Below are 18,977 nucleotides of genomic sequence, written 5' to 3'. Positions count from 1 at the left end.
TTCGTGGGTGAATATCCACTTCGTCAGACACATGTGCAAAGAGAAGAGAAAGTTGGAATCTTTCTTCCCGGCTCTTTGAGCTCTGGTCAAGTGAAAAATTCTTTAACTTAGCACCTAAATCCCTCCTGAGATTGGGATCACATCTGCTAGACACTGGATAGTAGATGGCCGCTCCTATCCAGAGGAATTTATAATCTAGATAGACAAGACAAAGAGTGTGTGAGGGGATAAAAAAGCACATAGATAAACTGACACGTCCAAGGTCACACAACAGATCAGTGGCAGTTCTCTCACACTAGTACAGAGCCCTAGTCACTAGAATACCCTCCTTTTCAAAAAGAGTGCACAGAATGATTCAGAAGAGATCCAGGGTTCACTTTGGAACTTCCAAGCTGCAAACCAGGAATTTCTGTTAAACACCTGTAACTTGTTGACAAACAGCTGAATGCATACTGGGCAAAATCCTGATGTTCTCACTCCAATGTCACCGATGGGAGTTCACCAAAATAGCCACCATGTAAGGACCTTAGGCTGTCTATCGTCCATTGTGAGGAGTCTAACTGACAGATAAACAAGCCTCCAGCACAGATATCAGGTCAGCGATGTTTCTTTGTTCCTGAAAGCACATGAATATTTTCCAGTGATCCACCGCCCCAAAAAAAGATTGAATATTTGTAATAGCATTTCAGCTTTTATCCTCCTCCCTCCTCATTTAACTTGCCAAGATCAGTTGTCTAATAAATTAATACAACCTTGATTTGACAAGCTTTTCCCCAGTCGCATTACAATGTCAAATACCAGGGCCACTGCCTTCAGCACAGCCTTGACCATTTGTCATCTCCTTATAATTAATTACAGCTCTTTCAGCCAAGGCTGCTACAGAAAATGATAAGCGTATTATACAGCTTTCTTCATTCACTGTAATGGGGATTTTCACTTTCCCATTGTTCTCTAAAGATGCAATGCCAGGGGGCTCTGGATGCAAAATGCCTGCTGTTGTTATCAGGAGTGTTAAGCCTCTTTCCTTGTGCAGGATTTTGTGCCTCTGTATCCACCTATCATCTTGCACGACAAATAATGCTATGGATATTGTCCCTGGCATGCATGGAGCATCAACGGTTAGTTGGATCACTGTCAATATTTTCTCAGGTGCTGTTCACCTGAAATAATTCTTTCAGTTGTAATGAGCCAAAATGTACTCAAAGATTGCACCTGAAGTAGTTTAACGAGTGAGCCCTTTAAAATCGAGGATAGTTTGTGTACGGGACACCTAGGATTGAATCAAAAGCCCGCACAGTTAAATGCCTGAGTCTCTCCAGCTTGAACTAAAGAGCCCAGGTGCTCTCTTTGAAGACTGTAACAGACCCTGCATCGTCTGTGGAAAGAGCATAGAGGAGAACATGTCACACACACACATACACACACACAGTCTAATGTGTTACATACACACAACTGACTGTGGACCACATTCATCCCTGGAGTAATTCCCTTGAAATTAGTAGTTGCACCAGGGATGCCTAGGGCCCTATATTAAGTTTTCAATCCTATTAATTTAAATCCCTTTAGCCACTTAAAAAACCCATGCTTAGCCTCTTACAAATTCTGGTGCATTACAAAAGTGTCACACTGATTCTCTGCTAATACTTTAACAAAGGCCCCCTCCCCCCAAATAAAAGATTAGCCTACGATAAACCCTCTGACCCAAGGATATCCATGCTGCAGGGAAGAACTGAAATATCTAGTCATTTGTTTTCTTATTTATACAATAATCCCTTGAAATTTGGGCATGGATTTCTCAGTCTATGCTTAAGTATAGGCGGTAAATGAAAAGCCGATATTTCTGTCTCTTTGTTATCTATGATTTTCATTACAAGCAACTGTTTATTCTACAATAGCACTAACCAAGAATAGGGCCACATTGCTCTGCACAAGCCCAGAGAGAGAGAGAGAGAGGGAGAGAAAGTCTCACAATCTACACCCGACAGACAAAAAAGTCCCGGGGGAAGCAGCGGTACAGCAAGACGAAGTAAGACGAAGTCACTTGCCCATTGTTGCACAGCAGGTCAATGAAAGAGTGGGGAATAGAATCCCAGTTTTCTGACCCCCAGTTAAATGCTCTACGTATTAGACCACACAGCCAGACATGACCTTCAATCAGAGAGGATCTGGCAGCTAGTTTTCTAAGGGCATAATTGTACCACCATTTTCCCCCGTCACATAGCCCACTGCTTTGAATATTTTGTGCACGAACTTCCAGTGCCACTACTTTAAGATGTAAAATTTCTTTTATTTTTATTACACAATTAGGTAAATTGGACAGATGTTCTACTTTATTTTCGCACTCTTTAGTGCTGGCATCTATCTGTGTCATCCCTTCCTCAGCCTCCTCCACTGAACTTCCCATGTTACTCACTTGGGTTACTAATTGTTACATTTTTGCTTAAATGGCGGCTGTTATTGATTGTGCATGGTAAGAATCTTTGATTGAGTTCTGCAGCAATGCAAACAACGAATCCGTCTAAGAAGGCATCTCTGTCTTAGGACAGTATCCTGCCCTGGGTAAGTGGGGATATGTGAGTTCAATAAGTTACATACTTATTCCGTGACTGAATTTGACATCATAAGTATTTGGCATGAACATGATAAGGTCCCTATACTTTTAGAGTGAAGGATGGATGTTTCTTGTTGTGCTGATTTAGGACCACCATGAAGAAATTTACATTCAGCCAGATCAGCTGTATACAGCATAGTATAAATTGCCAGAAGCAATTGCAAAAACAGATGTCAACTCAGCTTGATTTTATTAGTTATATTTTAAATTCTATTTTATGCAGAGATGCTTCTAAGGTCTCAAGGCATCTCCAGGGTGCTGCCAGAGTGTTCACTGAGAAGCATCGGGCCGGATACAAGAAAAGCCGTAAATGTATGATTTGAAACCTACACACACTTACACAGGCCTCCAGTGAACTATTAAAATCTAATGTGAACATTGACCCTGATTGTGCAAATATCACCATTTCTAATCCCATGCCTGGAAAAGTACATCTGTGCTCCCTTACTGATTAATATAGATGGTCGAAAAGTGGGCACTACTTTCCCAGGGAAATTTCTAAACCATCTCCACTGAAAGTATTTTGTGTTTTTTTTATGGAAAACCAAAACTAAACACTGAAAATATTTGGCTTTTGAGAAACAATTTTTTAATGAATATTTACAAAAAAAAATCTGGTTTCCAGTTTTCCAATGAAAAGCCAGAAAATTTCAACCAAAATGAAAAATGCTTGCGTTAGTCCAAAAAGCCATTTGCTGTCGTCAAAAATGATTATTTCACAATGCAGACAAACTATGAGAGATAGCCAACCGACTTGGACAGAGTCAGAGAAAGTGAGAGTTTTTATCTTATTTATCCCTCCTTTCTGGAGGAGTGTTCACAAAGGTAGAGTCACTCTTTCACCCCATTTTCATCGGCACTTGGCTTTTCCTTTTTCTGGTCAAGACAGATATAGGAAGCACTGGAATGCTGTGGGAAAGATTCCTCTTGGAGAATTCCATCCCAATCAGGGAAGTCCATTCCTGTGAGATTCCCAATCCAGTTCTGCAGACTCAAGACATTCAGTTCAGCACTCAGACTTCTTGTGTCTTTAACCAAACTAAGCCTCCAAACCTTTCGATGCTCAGTCTTTGGTAGCAATTATATTGGAAACATATGTGTATTGGTTAGAGCAAAGGACGGAGAGCCATGACTCTTGGGTCTATTCCCTATGCTGATATGGACATGGGACCCAGTCCTGCTGTCACTGAATTAAAATGTCACTAGAATCATTTGGAACAGGGTCAGGTCTTTGATGTTTAACCTTGGGCAATTCACTTCTCAGAGCCAAATTTCTGCTGGTGCAAATGGATGCAATTCCATTTACTTCAATGAAGCTTCTTCCATTGACACCAGTGGCATATATGGCCCTTTGTTGGTTTTCCCATTAGTAAAATGGTAGTAATAATACCTCTCTCAAGAAAGAGGGGTAGCTGTGTTAGTCTGAACACTTAATAATATGTGGAGATATACCTATCTCATAGAACTGGAAGGGACCTGGAAAGGTCATTGAGTCCAGCCCCTTGCCTTCACCAGCAGGACCAAGTACTGATTTTGCCCCAGATCCTTAAGTAGCCCCCTCAAGGCTTAAACTCACAACTCTGGGTTTAAGCAGGCCAATACTCAAACCACTGAGCTATCCCTCACCCACAAAAATTTATGCTCCAATACATCTGTTAGTCTATAAGGTGCCACAGGACTCTGTTGCTATCTCATAAGGATGCCGAGAAACTTTAAGCATTGGGCATGCATTTATTGAAAACCCTAGCAAATTAATCTACCAATCCATAATTACCAGAGAAATATGTCAATGGAAAAATTAAAGTGTGGGGGATTTATATTTTAAGCTAAGACTGTCTCATTTGACATTGATTGTGTGTGGGATGCATTTGCATTGTCAAAGTATCCATCTGATGTTGAAAGAAAGGAGACAGTAGGATTGGAAGAGATGGTGATAGCATGCTAGCAGTCAGGAATCTCTGCTTTTATTTAGTGTCCCCAAGGGTAAGTCATTTGAATTTTAAGGCACAGTTAAACCTGACACTAAATTATAGTTACTAATGGTTACAGAAGCATTTTCACAATAATTAAAGCGCTGTTCCTCTTTATTTGCCAAATTGTCACTAACACAGCCATTAAAGTAATATGAGTTTCATCTTGTAAGTATATAAGTAGGCTTGGAAGGATTAAATTTTTATTGATGAACATTGGTTTCACGGTTCACCCAAATGAAAAAATATTTCCATAGATAATAATCAAAATTTACAGATAGCCAAAGTAGAAAAATGCTGCTTGAGAACTTAGAGTTTGATTTAGCATATTTACTTTGTATATTTTGACATGTGATGTAGTCAATTTGCATTTTAGTGGTTATAAAGCTTTAACATTTTTAAATCAACATCTACTGTCATTAAATAATTATTGTCTGATCTGCCTGGTTGTCTGGCCACCACCCCCGATTTCCTGTAATTGTGAAAATTTAAATTGATGAAAGTCACTTAAAATAAACATCGATATTATCAGTCAAAATAAAAATCAGATTCTTCCAAGCGTATATGTAAGTGTGAACTGTTAAAGAGAGTAAGGATATTTATACAGAGACGAAAATTGAAATACATATGTTGGTATGATGAAAAGCATACATATCTCCCCACTTGGGATTTTTCAGCTCCTGGAGCTCCAAACTGAGCCTCTAGGGGGCCCTAGCAAAAAAATTACAACTATGATGGCTGCCAGAACCCCTTAACCCCGCTTCCTTCTGTCCCCACCCCTGACTCCAAGCATGCTGAGGAACTATAAACCCCTGCTGAGGGGAATAGGGAGATTTCACATATTGGTGATAGCTAGCACCAAGGAGAGAAAAGGGCTTATGGCATATCCAGAGCGGGGTGTTATGAGCATGCGCACAAACACACACACACATACCCACAAGAAGGCTAAAGGAAGTGGCAGAGTCTCAAAAATACAACACTAGATAAAACAAAGATCAGAACAGAGAATTTCATTTCTCTTTACATCAAACTAGCCTTATTGGGTGGCAGTGTGGCCTAGTGGATAGGGCAAGGGCCTAGCACTCAGGAGACTTAGGTACAATGCTGAGCTCTGCCATGAGCCTTTGGGGTGACCCTATGCAAGTCACCTCACCTCCCTGTGCTTCAGTTTCCCCATTTGTAAATGGGGCTAATAACACTGACCTCTTCCGTAAAGCACTTTGAGATCTATGTATTAACAGGGTGGGAAGATGTCAATCTACCACTAAGTAATGAATGACACCAGAAAAATTCAACCCACCACACAATAAAAGCCTGAATAGTGCCTCAAGTACCCACTCTGCATGTGTGTATTTTATATATGTATATTTAGTACTTATGGTAATTCAGAGACATCTGTTAACTATGGTATGACCTGATTCACCAGTTGGCGGTTATTCCACAGCCACAAAGATCTTACTGTGAGAAAGATTTTCCTGATGTGCAGCCTAGAGTTTCATCCCATTACACCTAATTATACTCACTTTAATTAGGCAGAATTCCCCTCCATCCTTGGTTTTTAGGCCTTTCAAATATTTGCATGCTGTTCTGTCTCCCCATAGCCATCGCTCAGCCAAACTATACGGTTCACTCTTTTAATCTTTCCTTTTATATCAAGTCCCTACAACCCCCTCCTCTCTCTGAACTCTCTCCAACTTTCAGTGCCTTACTGGTTCCAAAAAACCTGACAACGTTTGAGTTGGATTCTCTCTTCTGCAGCCAGGAACATTCTATATTCAAGTGACCCTTGTCATCTAAACTAGCTCTATGAATACATTTTAAAATGTAATTTCATGTAAGTCTTTTTGATACCAAGCTAAAGTTGAGGGGAGGGGGGGGGGAATTGACCAGTGATTTCTTTAAATTACCCATTCTAGATGTGTCAAATAGAAGGCTGGATTTGGTGCTATGCCAACTATTCATTGAGTGCAGTGGTGGTGGGTGGAAGGAAAGAAGCAGGTTGCTCTCCAATTCTGAGGGTGGTTTTGCACAAGCCCTCAAATATGTCCATCTGCCTGAATAGAATATGCAGGAAGTGCCCTGTGTAGTATTCCACTGTAGTATAGTCTATTTCATCATCAGCTTCTCCTGATGGGAGGCTAGGGACCTAGGGAGGCTCATTTTGGTGACTGGCAGACATGTTGGTCAGTCTGTCTGGGAGCTAGAGAGAAGAGCAAGGTCTGTGCACAAGGCTTCAGTGAATAATCCACTTCATGTTCATTACAACCAAATTCCGTTTCTATGACACGGCACTATTTTGGCTACCTCTGTCTAGTTAAAACCTATGCCATCTTTATATTTAGGGTCTCCTACTCAGCTATGTGTGCTCAACACCGCTCAGGATCAGGCAATAAAAATATGTGTGTGTATATATATATATATATATATATATATATATATATATATGTGTGTGTGTGTGTGTGTGTGTGTGTGTGTGATACATACACACGGTGTGTAATAATCCATCTTCCATATTAGTGTCTGATAGCTGGCAAATCATAATAAAACAAATCAAACGTATTAGTCATGGCTAGAACAAGCTGGATCCACTATCTACATTGTTTGAGTGTTATAACAGAATCAGATGGGTAAATAGCACCTCTTAAGACTGGCTTACCATTATTTTTGGCTGATTGAACCATCTCTTATTACACTTACTTCTGCTAACCCTGATTAAAATATAAAGACAGCCATGGATATTATTCTGCGTGATTGCCATTCTATTGATACTCCCACTCACCCATGCTGTCAATACATTGCTGATAGACTGAAGCATTTTGACTCCACGCTGATACACAATGGTAGTAATTTTAGTAGGGCTGAAAATCAGAATTGCTTAATGACAGATACAATCACAGACGGTATTTTGTAAGGTTTCCTTAGAAACTACATTAAGAAGCTCAGAAAATGTGGAGAACAAAATGTTTGAATACAATGAAAGACCAATAATACAATCAAAACCTTTCCGATATAATCAGAAACAAAGCTGGAACAAGAGGGGAAAATATATTTTTCCCTAGCTCACTAAGATGCTTAATCAAGGGCAGGAGCGCACAATCGTTTCTGAAGGTCTGGCATATGCCTGTTTCATTCGGAGACGGACCTAAACCAAAGCCCGTGGTTTTTTCCTTCTTCCCCTGAATTCTGGTGGGGCCCAGCTTAGGAGTCAGCTAAGACTCAAGGATAACCTTTAAGGAACATTACCACATCTTTCCACAAGAAGAGCAGCTAGTCTGAGAATGGATCTCCAGAATTCTCAGCCCCTCGACAGGTGTACTACAAAAGAGTAAGAATAATGGTCTAGATGTTCAAGAGCCCAGCTCCCATTTAGGCAGGGGATTTCCTGGGTGCTTTGGAAAAATCTGATCACTTCCTCTAGGTGCCTACATGGGATTTGAGCTCTTCTGAAAACCTGGCCCCCAAATGTCATTCAGCCCCCAAGGATATCAAACCTCTTCATAAGTTCTGCATAAAGGCATTATTTGCCCAACCGTGAAATGCAGCCATCCCTGAGGTGGAATGTGAGCGCTGCTTAACAGCTCAAAGCAGCGTCAGACATAAATGTAGGACAGAAAATGCCAATGAATACTGTATTCAATTGAGACTAAGAGCAACAGACTGTAACTACTCGTGCTGGAATGTTGACAGGACACTGGGGCTAAGAGAGATGCCCCCATTATAGTAATAAAATATCATGAGAGTTAATTGCCACAAGCAGTCAGGACCTCAATTTTACATCTCATCTGAAAGAGAGAAAGACGAAACAAGGAAATAAATAGAGCAGAAAGTCACAATCTTGGAAAGCAAGGAGCGACTGAAAGGAACTCTGCATGTGACAAACTAATAGCAAAGGGAAATGGTTTGGAGGAACTCTGTGTGGAGTCTGTTCTGTGTAGGTTGCTTAAGAGTAAGTCATGCTATCTGGGCAGATGCCTCATACTACAAACAGAAGAGTTGTGCAAACGCAGATGCAAAACAGTGTTGAGACATACAGTGAGCCAACACCAGTTTCCATTACAAGACAGTGCCTTATCTTGAAGTTATATTCTTTGATGCTAGAATGGATGGTATTTGTCAGGAGAAAGGTTTCTTGGGTTAAACAACTGGAGGACATAAAAGGAATGTCAAGGACTTTGCACAAAAAGTCAAACTGTGACTAGCTAGTGTAAATTGGCTTGACTTCAATGGAGTTTAAACCAGCTGAGAATCCATCCCTATAATAATTTGGGTTTAATACACAAAAAAGGGAAAAGGTTGGAATTTGGTAATTACTTACTGGTGAATTAAGTTTTTCAGTGCATGTTTCTCAAGCTTCATTCACATGGTCATGCCCATTCCTCTGAACTAAACTAAGACAGAAATCCTGCTTCTCAGAGTGGAAAGATGATGCACATTCTAAGTCATCCCAGGTTTGCCCATCTCTATCATACGACTATTTATAGGAATACAGAACTAGTCAAATATATATCTAAGATCAATACAAATAAACCAAGCCAGCCTGACCCTCACAAATCTGATGATCCTGGTGCTTTAGTGTATAAAATCACAAAGGCCTCCAGAACCCTTAGGAGACAGTCAAAATCCTTTATGAAATTAATCAAAAGAAACTAATTCTACAGAAATACTAATGAAATTCAAAATGCTTCCACTTCAACAGCTAATATACTTTTAATACTTGTTGAAAGGTTATTAAGTTTAGTTGCTTTAGTTAAAGGATAGTACAAAGTGTTATAAAACAATCCAATAAATATCCACTTCAGTGGTTTCAAATGCAGCATCACTGACCCAAGAAAATTAATGTCTACCTGTGGGTAGTTCATATATCTGCTCCAGTGCCTGGTTTTCGCTGTTGGATTTATGCAGAGGAACTGTTGATTAAAGCAATAAAAAAAAAGAAAGAAAGAAAGAAAGAAAGAAAGAAAGAGACAAAGAAATAAAGTTGCACAGCTTCCACAAAGATTTCTACATCAGTTTTTCATGTCTAACTTAAAGTCCAAATCAGCATTAACTATCTGCAAAAAGATAGAGGGGTAGAAATGAGGAAGGTAACTGCTCTTTAATTATATCAGAAAGATTCTCAGACAACATTGCCAGAAATCTTCTATATGACCACACCATGTGAAAAAGGTAAAACATAATGACCCCTATCTGAAAAGTTGTAGTTTAGTAATTCTAGATTTGCCTAAATCCTGTAGTGGCATCAACTAGCCATATGCAGTAGTATTTGGGAGCTCTTGCAACATGCTAGAGAAGAGTGAAAAATAAGCAAGACAGGAGATTTGTTTCCGGCTTTCTGCCCTTCGAAGAGCTTCTGAGAGCTCCTCAGTGAGGAGAAAGGGTTACTTCTGAACTACCCCTCTCTCTGTGCAGGTAACATGGGCTAGTGGATTGAACACAGACCTGGGAGCTAGCATCCTCCTGAGTTTTAATCCTGGCTCTGCCACTGACTTGCTGTGTTGCCTCAGACAAGTCACTTCACCTCTCAGTGTCTGTTTCCCCACCTGTTCACTGAGGAGGAGGAGATATATTGAAGAACCAAATCTGATTTCAGTTACACTGCTGTAAATCTGGGCAGCTCCATTCAAATGAGGAGACTACTAGCTCAAGTGTCTGATGAGTCAAAACTGCCGCAGAGTGATATGAGACACGAGAGAGAGAGAGAGAGACATGGAAGAGGCCTTCTCACAGGCACTTCCCTCCACAGGGCCTTTCCCTTTAATACTGCCCCCAAACCATTACCCAGAGGGAGGATGAAGGGGAAGCTTTACTCTCTCTGCTATTTGGAAATTTCCCTCATATATAAATCCCCTCTTTGGTCTCAAGATTCAAAGTTAAACGGAAGTCCTGTAGGGCTTACCGCAGCCAAACCAAGAGAAGCAAAAGGGCAAGGCAATTGGGCCTGTTCCAGGTACCCCCCTCTCCACAGATGTCTGTTACCTGCAGTGAAAATCTCTAGCCCAGCCACTTGCAGAGTCCTTAGGGTCATGTGCCTTGAGCCCTCTTCTCAGGAAACATTTGCCTCACTTACTCTCAGCCTGGGCCAGCTCCAGGGTTTTGACCACCCCAAGTAGCCCAAAAAAAAAAAAAAAAAGCTGCGATCACAATCTGCGGTGGCAATTTGGTGGGAGGTCCTTCGCTCTGAGCGGGAGTGAGGGACCATCCGCCGAATTGCCGCCGAATAGCTGGACATGCCGCCCCTCTCCGGAGTAGCCGCCCCAAGCACCTGCTTGCGAGGCTGGTGCCTGGAGCCGGCCCTGCTCTCAGCCCCAGGTACTCTGACAGCAAGTAATGGAGCTGCAACTGAGCCCAATTGGTTCAACACCTTCCATAGCTTCCATTCCTTGCTCTCAGGTTGCATGAGGTTTATACACCTGTCTTTAGGTAGACACAATCCAAACCATGAAAGAGTTTATAGCAATGGTGGGCAACCTGGCCTGCGGGCTGCATACGCCCCATCAGGGTAATCTGATTGTGGGCCACGAGACATTTTGCTGACGTTGACCGTCCACAGGTACTACCCCCGCAGCTCCCAGTGGCTGCGGTTCACCGTTCCCGGCCAACGGGAGCTGTAGGAAGCGGTGGGCCATGGCCACTGGGAGCTGCGGGGGGCCATGCCTGCGGACGGTCAACGTCAGGAAAATGTCTTGCGGCCCTCAATCAGATTATCCTGGTAGGCCACAGGTTGCCCACCACTGGTTTATAGGCTTCACAGAACTGGATTTTTTTAAAATAAACATTGACATTATCCATCAATATTATTTTAAAATATTTTCCCCTATTTTTATCCATTTAAATTTCCACAGTTGAGGGAAATCACAGAGAAGGTGAGACAACAGCACTGGTCAGACAATTATATAATGAGAGGAGGCATTAATTTCAAAATGTTAAGGCTTGATAACCGTACAAAACACAAATGGTCAACATCACATGTCAAAATATACAAAGTAAACATCCTTAAATCAAACTCTAATAAGTTCTCTCAAGCAGCATTTTTCTCTGTATAAAATTCGATCATCATCGATGGAAATAATTTTGTCAGTTTGTGTGCGTCTGGTGAAACCAACATTTACCGATAAAAATCTTCCAAGCCTAGTTAAAACCAACACCTTACACTTCATATGAAAACTAGATGGCAGCCAAAACAGATCACAGAACAAAGACGTAAAGTGCTCCTGTAGCGGGGTGGACACCCGCTCCTGCCTGGAAGGGCTTGAAAGCAGCCCTGCAGAGGGCTGCAGCTCTAAAAGCTGGGCTGATTGGGGAAATGGCTGTAGCTGGGCCACGCCCCAATCAGGTCACAGCTGGCCCTATATAAAAGGCTGGGAGCCAGGAGCTAACAGTCTCCCTCTGCCTGTAGAGGGAGAAGGGCCTGGCTGCAGGGAGCTAGAGACAGGGTACCTGAGTGGAGCAGGGCTGGGGGAAAGGCAGAGGAGCTGTGGAGCTCCAGCCTGGAAAGCCCCAGGCTGCGGCCTAGCATTGGACTAAAAAGTACTGGGGGTTGCAGAGGGCAGCCCAGGGGTAGGCAAAGGCAGCAGGTCCAAACTCAACCTTGCCAGTGATGAGTAGGCTGGCACTGCAGTCTGCCCCAGGGCATGGGGGCTAGACAATGACTGGCAGTAGCCGTATACTGAGGCGAGGTGAGGATAGTGGGTGAGGGTTCCCTGGGGAGTGGAGACCCTAAGACTGAGGGGTTACTGCCAGGGGGCAGCACCCAGAGAAAAGGGGCACCGGGGTCCTGGGAGGGACACGAGGCCAGCGGCAAGGCGAATCACCGGCCTGCAGAGGGTGCTCCAAGGCTGGCAGAGCTAATTCCCAACAGAGACCAGCAGGAGGCACCACAGGGGTGAGTCCCGCACTGCTACAGCTCCCCATGGGAAAGGTCATTGAAGAAGCGGGCAGAAACATTATGAACTAATACAGGAATTAGTAATACCAAAAGGACTAAAGTTTAAGGGCTGGTCCACATAGATCATATCATGGCACTCCATCCTTGAGCTAACAAAGCACAGAAAAATCTACATCTGAAAGGAAAGGCCCACGCATGACCTTGCAGTCAAATGCAAATAGTGGAAACCATCCTTGGAATATGCCTATATATGAACAACCTCTTCAGCCAGAGATTCAAAAAGAACCTTATCGTGTGAACTGCATAATAGAGAGCAGACATCCCCTTTGATCAAAGATGCTCGCCTTGGAAATCTCCATGTGTTTGAAGCTGACATGTGAGGTTGATACTTGGAGATTGAAAACATGTGTACATTGAAAATAAATAAAATGTTTACATGAGAAAGTGATACTTTTGATTTTGATATGAAACCACATCTATTTAAAGAACAAACATTTTACACAGATATACTATTATGAGCAGCGTAGAGAAGAAATGCCAAACCTTTTCCTCTTCTTGCTATCCTAACACACTGGAAAATTAATGACCCATAAAAATGGGACTGAAGATTTTCTTTCACAAGAAAAGGTTTATAATATGCAAATACTTCAACATCTAATCATGCACATAATACAATGGTGTTGTGCAACTCTTGATAGCCAGTTTCAATGGACTTTGTCAGGGTTTTAGTTAATGCATGATGTTTAACATCTTGTTCTACAGCAGAGCAGAAGTTGTTTTTCTGATTACATTCAGTACACAGTACAGTATATTTGACATCTCCACGAGAGTGCTCTAACCCAAATTTAACAGTAATCTTTAAACTGGATGTCTGACTCCAGTATTTTTGCTGCAGTGTGCCTTGCTAGGCAGCAGTCCCTGCCTTGTCCGGAATACAAACTCTATCCCACTGTAGCAGGTACACATTTATTATTTTCAGGGGCTTAGATTTGTTTCAGTCCCTGTGTGCCTGTTAATATGGAGTAGATAATGCGTTTCATCTATCCATATTTCTTCTAGATTTTGTGCTGTGGAATTCAATCGTAAGCTCGGTAACATTTGAATGTCCCCTTTAATAAGCAGAGCTGAAAATTCCAGCTCTTCTAGATCCCAAACTGTGGTCCAAGAGCCATGGAGAGCTCGCTAGTGTTTGCGGAGAGTTGGCTAGTTTCACAATGCTAGCTTTTCCTTCTTTCTCGCTGCTAGGCAGTATTCAGGCAAGAAAAAAAAAATTCAGCAAATACTTTCCTAAAGTCATTTATTTGTTCACATAAGCCATTGCTGCAGTTGTCACAAGTTATTCCATCTCCAGTGGAAGGCGAGGTGGTCTGCACTAAGATGAATGAGAGAGATTATGGTCCAGGAAACACACACACTGCTATGGTGTGGCCCACACTATGAAAAGTTGAGGAACCCTGTTCTAGATCTTAAGGCACAGTAGGGATGGAGTGAAGAAATGAGACACAAGTTTTTTTTAAAAATGGATGCCCAAATGTAGGTGACTAAAACATTGGCCTGATTTTCAAAATTGTTTTCTGACCTTGTCTTTGAAGTAAAGATCAGGGTCAGGACTTCCTCAAAGTTCAAGGGGATTTGGATGTGGAGTTCCAGTTTAAGCCCAGGACTCCTTGATACTCCATCCAGTTTTTCCAAAAAGTATGCTTATATTTCAATGAACCTGAATTTCGGGTTGATAACGAACACCCAAGCAGGCAACTGCCACCAGGTTTTGTATTTTGTTATGCACATTGTGCAGAGAGCTAGTAACTAGCATGGACAAATCGCTGACAGCTAATGTTTCTACTTAGAAATATGGACTGTTTATGAATGAACTTGGATCTTCCAGCCAAAAGAAATGAACCTCACAGGCCTTTTTTTGGCAGGATTTTACCATTTGAGAAGATGTGGGATTGAACTCCACTTTATTTTATATAATAGTCAATAATAGCTAAGCACATATTTCCCTTTTAACTTGGGGAAATTGATCTTATTATGTCTGGTTATGATCTCCAGTGATTCATGGGACTCAGTAACTGGAAGGCTTCCAAGTGAGTGACTGTATTTTGATAAATCTGACCTCTTTTTACATAATCCTATAAAATATATCCTTCCTGATGTCTGGCTGGTAAGCACCACTACATATACAATGCGTCATTTTTAGCCAGCCTAAACGGACAGTCATTGGATTAATATTGTAGTGTCTTAAAATACTGCTCTGGAATAAGTAATTTAAGGCCTACTGTAAAGTAAGTGAAATCGCATTAAAAAAAATCCACATGTTCTATAGCCCAAAGGCCTGATGTTGTTTTTTCCTCCTTCTCTCCATCCATTGATTTCTATAGGCATTTTACCTGATGTTGCCTGATCCTTTGTGAGGTGAATAATGTTGGATTAATGGCCAATTGATCTGACTGTGATAAGGTTCTTCCCCCAGAATCAGGCTACACAGAATTCACACTATGGAGTTCAATATTTTGTGGAGAATCTCTGGATGGATGACAAGGACACCCACAGAGGAGGGCTCTACCTTCATGTCACCTTTCCAACTCCAAACAACATTTACCACTGCATTAATACTGGGAAAGAGTCCACTGAAGCATTGGCTAATGGATTGGCATGCAGTTGCAAAATAACCTTGCAGCCTGGATTGATTAAAACAGTTCGATCCATTTCTTCCCGATGTGCATTTCATCTTCGGTGTTCAAATAGTTGAGCATTCACCTGTCATGATGTGTCATGACCTTAGACAACTTCTTGTATCTTTTGCAATACACGAGTCCCAATTCTTGATTTTGTCTCAGTCTTACACTTAAAGCATTGATAAGGGAGTAATAAATTAGAAGTAGCAATGTCCATTTCGTAGTTGCGACCTGTCAGATTCCAGCTGTGGCAATTCCACAGAGTGCTGTTCAGCTAGTTCCGGGGAAGGAAGTTGGTCCTGGGACCTGGATGATCGATACAGCTTTAACTGATTAGCATGATAAAGTCTGTCTTTGTTACGCTTGCCTCCTGTCACCCTGATTTTATACACTGATGAACTGAGTTTGTCAATGATACAGAAAGGTCCAATCCATTGATTACATAACCCATGCTCTGGCACTTTTTAAGATAACAACATTACCTGGTCGCCAACCTTCCAGGTATTCTCTTTCTGGCCTTTATCAAAGTAGGCTTTTGCCTTTCATCTGGGATTTCCCCAGTTTAGCAGACAGCAATAGAAGAGACCCAGGAAAGAACAGTCCTGGATCACATGGTGACTTCCCTGTTATAGGGCCGGAGGATCATCTGCCCATGCTCAGTCCTCCATGCTCATATTTAGCTTTTTCACCAATATAATACTGAGGTCTACTTATTCCATAGGTTACATATCGATACGTATAACTACCATTTCAGCACATGATCATACCATCACCCTTTGCTTAAGTGGATTTGCATTTATTACTTCCATGTTTCTTGCAGTAGCACTTACTGGAACATTCTAATGCCTACCAAGCAAGCTCCTCTTAGTTCTAAAGGTAACCGTTGATCTGTGCCAACGGTTATGGCCTACTTAATCACACTTATGCTTACTTATGCTCCAGCTAATATCTTACAGGCTAAAGGCCTGTAGGTTTCTTGTGTTACAGCTGAATATAATTGAAGGCAAGCCAGTGAATATCATAGGGTGAATATAATGGGCAAACTTGCCCTGTGGGCTACACTGACTAAAGACTTCATCACTGGGCCCTTAGGGGGAAATTTTCAAAGGCAAAAATGGGAGTTAGGCAGCCAACCCCCATTGGGTTGGGAATTGGACGCCAGACTCATTTGTACCTTTGAAAGTCTTCCCCTTACTGCTTATTTAAAATATTTTTGACACAAGAGGCTATGGTATACATATCCTACCAGTAAGTAAACAATCATTATCTCCTTTGATGAAACTTGACAAAAAAACTCTTTTCTTTTGCCAACTTAAGCCAACCATTCAATGCACTGGAAACTGTATGAACCTTCCTTTACTTATACTACATGCTAGATGGACTTTGGCTTCAAGTTGACCAGAAGGGAATTTGCTATCTATTTGACCAGTGACATGCTTTTAGGCAGTTAAATAAATACTAGAGAGACAAAGTGGGTGAGGTAATATCTTTTATTGGACCAATGTTTTCCAGACCTGAAGAAAAGCTCTGTGTAGCTCAAAAATGTTGTCATTTCCACCAACATAAGTTGGTCCAATAAAAGATATTACTTCACCCACTTTGTCTCTCACATATCCTGAGACCAACCTGGCTACAACCACACTGCAAATAAATTCCCGGCATGTTGCTAATAAGCTTATCTTCATTGCCTGCTCTTCCTCTTTGACCAAGAATCTTTTTAATAACTGATTTCCCTTCACCTGGACACAGTCATTAACTTTCATCAATACATTGAATGAAATCCTGGTTCCATTGAAGACAATGGAAAAACTGCCCTTTGCCTTCATTTGGGAGTTGTGGGGGGGATCAGCATTTCTGAAAAAAATTCACCGGACACATGTTTGAAGCAGGGCAACCAAAAAATGGAGGCACCCAAAATCAGAATCCTCATGTAAAGACTACAAAGAGTCTGGTGGCACCTTAAAGACTAACAGATTTATTTGGGCATAAGCTTTCGTGAGTAAAAACCTCACTTCTTCGGATGCATAGCATCCGAAGAAGTGAGGTTTTTACTCACGAAAGCTTATGCCCAAATAAATCTGTTAGTCTTTAAGGTGCCACCAGACTCTTTGTTGTTTTTGTAGATACAGACTAACACGGCTACCCCCTGATACTTGACAACATGTAAAGACTTTGTCCCAAGATCACACAGGAAGTCTGTAATGACCTCGAAATATGATCCAGACCCTAATCTCATGCTTTAACCAAAGGAGACACACTTCTGCCTGCTCGTTTGATGTCAATATAATTTCCTTACTTACAAAACTACTGAATGTTGAATGCTTTTCTATTTGAGCATCAGACCTACCAGGGGAATGTCTGTATGATTTCTTCACCCCATAGTGAAGCAATCTTCATTTTCTCCAGTCCAGTTTGGAAGTGACCAAAGGATGGGCATAGCAGCAAGTGTCTTTATTTGGCTGAGCCGCTAGATTTTATTTAATGCATGATTTAAATATATTTTGGATGGGTCACAATATCTTTATTGTCTATGCCACTGATATACACACTGAAACACCTTGGGACTAGGTTCTTTAGATTCGAAATTCTTTTCCACTTTTTTTTTTTACCATCACATAGTTTATCTGAGAGCTCAGTATTCACTCAGTGCATTATAGTATTTGTATTACAGTAGCACCTCAAGCAAGATCAGAGTCCCTCCATGCTAGCCATGTAACAAGAGAGTCCTTGCCATGACAATCTCACAATCTAAATAGACAAAGGGTGGTAGAAAGTCTTGTTATCTCCATTTTACACATGGGAAGCTGAGACACGGAGAAATGAAGGCCCAGATCCTACACCTATTCAAGCCAATGACAAAACTCTCATTGATTTCAGCAGGGAAGGATCAGGCTCTAAGCGACTTGTCCAAAGTCACAGAGGGAGTCTACGGCAGAACCAGAAATTGAACCCTGGTTTCCAGATTCCCAGTCCTTAATCACAAGACCATCTTTTCCTCCCTGTCTGAGACATCCTTCTAGGTATTCCTATCACCCACATTCATTACTAGCATCTCCCAAGCTTTGAATGAAGTTATTGCTGGCCCTTCTTGGGTGTCTAGGCAGAATTACTTTCTTAACACAATCATAATGTTGAGCCCAGTTTGACAATGACACAAGAAGTCCCAGTGGCTTATTGCTTCTATTTTTGAGTACTCTAAACTGCATATGCCTTTTGGTGTCTGAGCCTAGCCAAGTCAACATGCTGTGATTCCTTTAGGATTCCCTGCTGGGTCATTTTACAGATTGATTGCCTGAAATAAGATTTTGACAATAGATATATTATACTTATTTCTGGTACTCCCTATCTTTCTCCTTTCTAGCTTAATAGTGGTGTGGTGGTGACCAAAGAGCTCAAAGGAGCAGAGTCTACAAGGAGTTGGAATGAGTAAGACTTGCAACTGCTACAATGGCTCAAAAAATATTGACCTCAATTTTGGGTCAATTTGGAATCCTAAAGTATTTTTGAAAAGAACGCGTTGCTGGGAGCTGAGAGAGAGATTTCTAAGGCTTTGCTATTGTATATAACTTTGGGCCACGTTGAACTTCAGTGCCACGCACGTATGGCTCTTTAGAGTAGTTTGTAGTACAGCTGGTTGTTTCCTAAGCCCTAGCTTGCATTTAATATTATCAGAAATATTTCCTTGGTTTGAGAGAACTTTATAACTTCCCTTTCCCACACTTTAGCTGTAACTATTCTTTGTACTTGCTCATGTATAGTGCATGGTCAGATGACCTCGCCTAAGACCAAATGTAATTCATCACTAATTATTTTTAGAAGTAGGTTTTCCATTT

Source organism: Malaclemys terrapin, chromosome 16 (assembly GCF_027887155.1).
Source record: "Malaclemys terrapin pileata isolate rMalTer1 chromosome 16, rMalTer1.hap1, whole genome shotgun sequence".
Taxonomy (NCBI): domain Eukaryota; kingdom Metazoa; phylum Chordata; order Testudines; family Emydidae; genus Malaclemys; species Malaclemys terrapin.
The sequence above is the reverse complement of the archived record's forward strand: the minus strand, read 5'-3'. Positions refer to the sequence as shown.